Genomic DNA, 8,424 nt, shown 5'->3' with positions numbered 1-8,424 from the left:
TGAAACTAAGAGAAAACAAATCCTTCATCTCTGCTTAGTTGCTTTGTAGCAGAAGTTTGGCCTTGGTGACAAGAAGAGCGATGAATGCAGAGAAATGGCACCAGAGTGTGCTGTTAGGATGAACATGACCATGTCACTCAAAGGCTGGCATCATCATCAGGTGGGGCTCCAGACTTGCTACAGGAGCTCGTGACTGATCACATAGCAGTGGCAGATGAGAAACAGGAGAGAAAGAGACAAGCTGGAATCAGGCCCAGGGTATAAGCCATCATCTAATCCATAGCCATTGTAAGTAACCTACTTTCCTCTTAAAGACTCCATAATTCCCAATGGTGCCAACGTGGGCATGTACATCCACATAAAACTTGAGAGAGCTTGGGAAGTAATTCTAGACACACACAAAAAAAGACAAAGGTAAGCATGGTTTCTTGGTAGCAGTATTTTCTCAGGTGGGCTCTATTTGCTAGAGGCAAGTACAATTCATTTGAGAGAGGCTTCCTGAATATTGCAGCTATTTTAAGAGGCCCCACCACCAAACACTTAAATGATGTTTATGACTAGCCAACAGAATGCTTCTTGGTGCTGGCAGGGACCTTAAAACTCCATAGAGTTGTGGCAAAAAAACATGTTTCTCACCAGTACCTCAACCATAAATCTAGACTCTCAAAAAGCTAAGGAATGAGGTGAATCTAGCTGTTAAGGCCAAGGTTTTAATCCTTGCCATATTATTTAGCAAATTAAAGATTCGTGTGGTCAAAAAAAGAGAAATATACAGTAAAGGTAGATTCAAACAAAAAATAAACCTCTAAACAGTTTATAGTGTGTTTTTTAAAAAAAGCTACAGAGAAACCCTGTCTCAGAAAACCAAAAAAAAAAAATGTATGTAGGCTTAATAGGAAAAAAAGGATAAAGTCCTTTTAAAAAGAGAGAGAGGGAGTAGTTGGATATGGTAGCACACACCTTTAATCCCAATACTTGGGAAGACAGAGGCAGCCGGATCTCTGTGAGTTCGAGGACAGACTGATCTACAGAGTGAATTCCAGGACACACACACACACACACACACACACACACACACACCCTGTCTCAAAAAACCAAATATTAAAAATAAAAAAGAGTTTAAAATAAAGTAATGAAAAGATAAAAATACACAAAATATCTAAACGCTGTATGTTATTGTGTTGTCTTTAAATTGTTTGACAGCTGAGGAAGGAACAACAGCTTTTCCTTCAGATGTCCAACAGACATTTGATTACAAATGCTGCTAGATTAATCCAACATGCATACATTGAAAATGCTTTGACTTCAAAATTTAACTCAAAAGATATGTTACTTTGGAGAAGAGGTTTTACTTTTATTTCCACAAGAAATGAGAGGCAGTGTTGACAGAGGTTTCTGTTCTGCCCAGTTCCCACAATTGTTAAGTCCCAAAGAAATCACACAGAGGTCTACATTAGTTATAAAATGATTGGCCCATTAGCTCAGGCTTCTTATTAACTCTTATATCTTACATTAGCCCATTATTCTTGTCTATGTTAGCCATGTGGTTTGGTACCTTTTTCAGAGAGCTAGTCACATCTTTCTTGCTCTGTGTCTGGATCAGGACTACAGACTGCAGAATCCTCTTCCCAGAATTCTCCTGTTCTTATTGCCCTGCCTCTACTTCCTGCCTGGCTACTGACCAATCAGCATTTTATTAAACAAGTACAAGAAACAAATGTTTACAGGGTAAAACCATTGTTCCACAGCAAGGCTGTGGATATATTGGGTTAAGAAAAATCAGGTTTGATCAAGGAAGACTCCCTGAAGAATCTCCAATAGGAGCCAATGGTCCAGATGACCCAACATTTCGGAGGACCTCTCTGTTGGAGTTTCCTCTGAGTTCTATGTCCAGAATAGCCTAAAGACTGCTGGCTAAGATGATCAAGCCTCACAGAATACTCCAGTCAAAGCTTGACCATAATCCTAAACTTTCTTTACAGCCCCATAAGATTATCAGCACCACTAATCAGCAAAAGGTAGCCATAAAACTATGCCCATGTTCCCAAAAAATATATTATGGACATTTGTCTTTGTTTAGAGTGTTGATACAAGTTGTCATAGATAATGGTCAAAAAAAAAAGCTAAATGAAGGAGATTTGATTCAGAGTTTTTTAAAAAGAAAAAAAAAGGGGGGGGAGAAGTACTGTGGGACAATAGCCTTGTACCCTGAAAAGATTTGTCACTTGTATTGGTTTAATAAAATTCTGATTGGCCTGTAGCCAGTCAGGACGTATGGGCAGGACAACCAGAATAGGAGAATTCTGGGAAGAGGAAAAGCTCAGTCTGCAGTCATCACCCAGACACAGAAGAAGCAAGACAAGAATGTCTCACAGATAAAAGGTACCAAGTCATATGGCTAACACAGACAAGAATTGTAATTATTTCAAAATATAAGAATTAGTTAATAAGAATCCTGAGCTAATAGGCCAACAAGTTTATAATTAATGTAGTCTTCTATATATTCCTTTGGGACTGAACAGCTGCGGGACTGGATGGGACAGAAATCTCTGTCAACAATTCCCACCTGCTGTGGACCAAATGCTCAAGCACACATTTTGGGCAACATTCACAACCAACTTGTGACATAAAGGCAAAAGCTTTACGACCTTGTCACACATTGAAGATCTCACTGCTTAACACTGTTATAATGACATTTAAATTTCAACATGGGTTGTAGAGATGACATCCAAACTGATGCCTTCTGCCCTACTCTCCCAAAACACACACACACAAACACACACGAATACACACGTAGACACACACATGCATACACAGACACATACAAAACCTTCATGTCTTTTCACACATAAAATACATTCATTCCATATCAATAAGACCCAAGTTTCATTTTTTTGACAATCCTTCATACAACCATTTACTTTGTAGACTTTGTTATTCATCATTCACATGAGAAAATACAAACTGGGATAAGCTTGAGTAGTCCATGTATATGGATCATGGAAGCTTGTACATATGTGTATGCCTCAGATGAGATTTTTATCTTCTCTGTTGTAACTTGTTTCTTATCCTCTTATCTACAAAAGAGTTGATTACAAATGAACTGTGAGGTCGCATTGACTCATCTGCAGAGGAAGAGGGAATCATGTAAACAACACTGGCATCCACAGAACTTTTCAGATGACTGAGGCATCATAGGACAAAATTGGCTGGAGATGTGGTTCAGTTGGTAGAATGCCTGCCTAGCATGCACAGAGTTCTGGGTTTAATCTTTAGCAATGCATAAAGTGAGTGTGAGCATCACATTACAGGAACTCATTACAGGACATTATGAGACAAAATTAGCCGGAGATGTGGCTAAGATGATAGAGTCTTTGCCCAGAATTCACCAAGCTCTGGATTTCATCTTTAGCATGGCACAAAGTGGGTGTAATGGCACATGCCTACAACTCCATCACTCTGGAAATGGATCATTTAAAAATATATAATTATCACACTTTCAGAAGTAATGACTTTCCCCAAGTATTTTCAGCAAAATAAATTTCAATTACCCAGGACCAGAAACCATCAACATCATCATGACTCAGTGACTAAGGATGACTCCCCACATAGTCCTCCTGATAGATCAGCAGGTCCTCAGGCTAATCTTGCACCATAATGTCTTCTTTTAGAGACAATGTCTAATGTAGCCCTGCTTGATCTTGAATTTATTCTGTATCCAAGGATGACATTGAGCTTTTGATCCCCCTGCCGCCATCTCCCAGGTGCTGAGAATACAAGCGTGAGCCACCATGGTTATCTTAAGGCATGCTAAGGATTAAACCCAGGGTTTTGTGTATGCTTCAGAAGCCAGAACTCTACCAACTTACATCCACAGCCCCCATAATTTCCTTTTTTGTTGTTGTTTTGCTTTGTTTTTGGAAAAAGAGTTTCACTATGTAACCCAGGCTGGCTTTGAACTCCTGGTCCTCCTGCCTCTGCCTCCCAACTGTCAGGATTACAGATTTGTGCCAACACACCCAACTATTTGTTTTAGGTCTCACTTTATAGTTCAGAACGCCCTTTAACTTGTGGTCAACTTGCCTCAATTTATAAAGTAGCTTGACTTGTAAGCTAATGTCAGGACTAGTTATATTTTTGTCATTGTTGATTTTTCATGGAATGTTGAAATCTGGTGAGCATTTTGTCAATATTCCTGTCTTAACTAGGAACCAAAATTTTCTCCAGAGATGTTCTTTGTTTCTCTTTTACTCTTCTTAAAAAATCTTGGATTTACATTTAGAGTTCATGAATCCTCACACTGAAAAAAAAAAAGTATTTCCATGATTCTGGTGTTCCAAGAGTACCTGAAGTTTTCCAATTGAGTTGATTTAAATTTACATTTGATGAACTATATCACATCTGAAATGTATTCAGTGGACGGTCTCTTTGTTTGTCTTAGACAAGGTCTCCCTCTGTATCCCAGGCTGATATAGTTCTAATGCACTGTGCAGCCTAAGAAAAAGGTTTTTAACATCTGTATACTTGTGTCTATTAGTAGGCGAAGGCAATATACTCCCCTAAAGTGTGAAGACTGTGACAGTTACTATATGAAATGCACCTCATGACTCCCACTGGGAATCCCATGTTGAAATAATGACCCAAGTTCAGTGCCAGATCACCCCGCTTGGCAGGACCAAAGTCCTGGAGTCATTCAAGTCTATTGTGGCCTGCTACCTCATCCAAAGTTTTGCCCCCCTATCCCTTTTTGGTAAACCAAATCCTCTTTTCAGGAATTAAGACTGCAGTTCGCTATTTTGGCCGCTACCCTGACATTATTGTCACCCCATATTCAGGACAACAAATTGCCTGGCTACAGCAGAGGCACGATGAATGGGCTGTGTTACTTGCTGGATTCCACGGAAAGCTTGACACTCACATGCCAGGGAACAAGCTTATCCAATTTCTTAATATCACATCTTTTACATTTTTAAAGAACACATGCCTGCGGCCCATCCCAAATGCCTTGCTTGTTTTTATAGATGGTTCAAAAACTGGGAAAGCCTCATATGTTATTAATGATAAGGCCTACTCTATTGATACCCCATATAGATCTGCCCAGATGGTAGAATTGTATGCAGCATTCACCATATTCCAATTGATCCGCCACTAGGAATTTAATTTGTTCTCTGATAGCCAATATGTTGTTAGGGCCCTTCAGGTCCTCGAAATGGTCCCTACCATTCAGCCTTCAACACCTACATTTCAATTGTTTTCCAAAATCCAAAGGTTAATTAGAGACCGCTCATATTTATTTTTTGTGGGCCATATTCGAGCACATTCGGGTTTGCCTGGACCTTTAACACGGGGAAATGAATTGGCAGACAAGAGCACTCGTTTAGTAGCCTTGGTATCTATACAGGACCCCGTGAAGGAGACCCAGGCTGCCCACTTGCTTCATCATCTTAATGCCTCAACCTTGCGTCTTAGATTTGGTGTAACTAGAGAAGAAGCCAGACAAATTGTTAAAAACTGCAAGAATTGTGTGACCCTTTTGCCTGAACCCCATTGGGGAGTCAATCCTCGGGGCCTGATCCCAGGGGAACTATGGCAAATGGATGTTACTCATATCCCTTCCTTTGGTAAACTTAAATATGTTCATGTTACTATTGATACTTATAGTGGCTTCCTGTATGCGTCTGCTCAGACGGGGAAGCCACTAAACAGGTTATTGCCCATTTGTTTCTTACATTTTCTGTAATGGGACAACCCAAAATACTTAAAACTGACAATGGACCTGGATATACTAGCCAGAAATTTAAACAATTTTGTGCCCAGTTAAATATAAAACATTGTACTTGTATTCCCTACAATCCACAAGGCCAGGGCATTGTTGAATGTGCCAATCAGACACTTAAGCATACCATCTTTAAATTAATGGCACAAGAGACACTTTACCCCATAAAAGGTAATGCTAGGATAATCTTGGCCCATGCTCTCTTTGTGCTCAATTTCCTAACATTGGATAATCAGGGGAGGTCTGCTGCAGACAGACTGTGGCACTCCTCTACCCAATCTACCTATGCACAAGCCCTTTGGAAGGACCCCTTGTCGGGTGCCTGGGCTGGCCCCAACCCTGTGCTTATTTGGGGAAAAGGCCATGCATGTATTTATGATACCAAGGCTCAAGATGCCAGATGGCTCCCTGAGCGTCTGATAAAATTGTATAATCCAACCAGGGAAAATAAGCCCTGAGAAGATTTCCCTTCTTGTGTTTTATTTCAGATGCTGACAAAAAACTTGACACCACCTTGGCTATGGGTCCTCCTAATTTGGGCCTGTCATCTCGGAGGAGCAGCACCCCTGTATCAATTTTTCAATTTTACCTGGCAAGTCATAAATGAAGCAGGTGACATCGCTAACTCCTCCTCCACTATAGCCGCAACTCCTGATTGGGGCCCTTTAGAAGTAGATCTCTGCAAATAGGCTTTGGGAGGCCATTCAGATTGGGGAGTACACGATAAGTTTCTTCCTTTAACACAGGCTCCAGAAATTCCATTCGATTTCACGAAACATCCTGGCTGTACCACTAGATTTAGCAGGCGCGTCCTCGCTCTTACACCAATATATGTTTGCCCCGGAGCCTCCCACAGAGATCGCTCCCTGGCCTCCAAATGTGGATTTAGTCCTGATTATTTCTGTGCCTCATGGGGCTGTGAAACTACTGGGGATACATATTGGAATCCCTCTTCTTCCTGGGATTATATTCAAGTTAAGAGAAAAGGCCCAAAGCAAAGCTTAGCTGCTCGATGTGTACCTCACAGATGGTGTAACCCCTTAGTAATCACCTTTACAGAAGCAGGAAAAAGGTTGATTGGGTCAGTTCTAGAGGAATAGAATGGGGGCTCCGTCTCTATAGGAGCGGAAGAGACTTTGGGGTGACTTTTAAAATAAAGTTACTAAAAACAGTCCCCCAATCCACTGTTACCGCGGTAGGCCCCAATAAGGCATTGCATTTTCTGACCAGCGAACAACTTAGTCATTCAACTCACAAAGAAACTCTGACCAATAGTTTCTCTGTATCGGCCCCTCCCTTTCAACCCACCTTGCCCCAAGGACTTCCCTCTTCTGCTGATCTTATTCTATCTATGGTCAATGCTTCTATAGTTGCTTTACATGCTATTAATAATTCCCTATATGAGGAATGCTGGGTTTGCTTTTCACCAAAGCCCCCTTTTATGAAGGTGTGGCTGCTTTTGGCTCCCCCAATTTAACTAATGATACAAAGCACTTAAGGTGGCATCCTGTTGATGGTGAAGGTCTTACGATAAGCCAGGTCTCTGGCATAGGGCTATGCCTTAGGGGACCAGCCTTGCGCTTCCCTCAACCATTGCAGCATACCTGCAATCAGACACTTGTTGTCAATATTTCTTTTCTTATATCTCTGCACCTGAAGGATTCTATTTTGCCTGTTCCTTGGGCCTCACCACTTATATAGTTACCAGTAACTTTTTGATCAATGAGGATTATTGTGTGCTAGTGCGGTTGGTACCTCGTCTGATGATACATGAGTCAGAGAATCTCCTCCACTTTTGGGAACAGGGCACTATTATGCCCCGATACAAGAGGGAACCTATTTCAGCCATTACCTTGGCTGTTGTTTTGGGATTAGGAGCCATAGGTGCAGGAACAGGGATTGCCTCTCTTATCACCTCCCAACAGCAATATGCTCAACTTAGTCTGGCAGTAGACAGAGACATCCAGGAATTACAAAAGGGTCTGGAAAACCTAAAAGATTCATTAGTCTCTCTGTCAGAGGTGGTTCTGCAGAATAGACGAGGCCTTGACCTGGTTTTTCTTAAAGAAGGGGGACTTTGTGTTGCCCTTAAAGAAGAATGTTGCTTTTATTCATATAAAACAGGCTTAGTACAGGATGGCATACAGAAGGTAAAAAATAGTTTAGAAGAAAGAAAAAGAAACAGAGAAAAGCAGGAGTCTTGGTATCAAAACTGGTTCTCCACTTCCCCCTGGCTGTCCACACTTTTGCCTAGTTTATTGGGCCCTCTTATGGGACTATTACTACTATTATCCTTTGGCCTTGGGCCTTTAAAAAACTAACCCGCTTTATTAAGACCCAGATTGATGAAATAACAAAGGATTCCATAGCTGTTCATTACCATCACCTGAACACTTGAGGCTCCATGGAGGACCTCAGAACTCCAGAGACAGAGCAACCTGCAGCTGCTCTCCAATTTTCCACCCTTGCTACACATCCCAAACCCTTTAGGTCCTGGAATCCCTGGAAAAAATGTTTGGCAGGCAGCACTCTTAATCTTATTGTGGAGTAGGCATTTAGGAAGGAGGATGTACCTTAGGCCAGATTAAAAGGTGAATACTGGGTTTGGAAAACGCCCTTTCTTCTTGTCTGGAAGTTGGAGTTATTAG

This window comes from Microtus oregoni, unplaced genomic scaffold (genome assembly GCF_018167655.1).
Source record: "Microtus oregoni isolate MIOR12 unplaced genomic scaffold, Mior012 000006F_ref0000085, whole genome shotgun sequence".
Classification (NCBI taxonomy): Eukaryota; Metazoa; Chordata; class Mammalia; order Rodentia; family Cricetidae; genus Microtus; species Microtus oregoni.
This window is presented reverse-complemented; position numbering follows the sequence as displayed.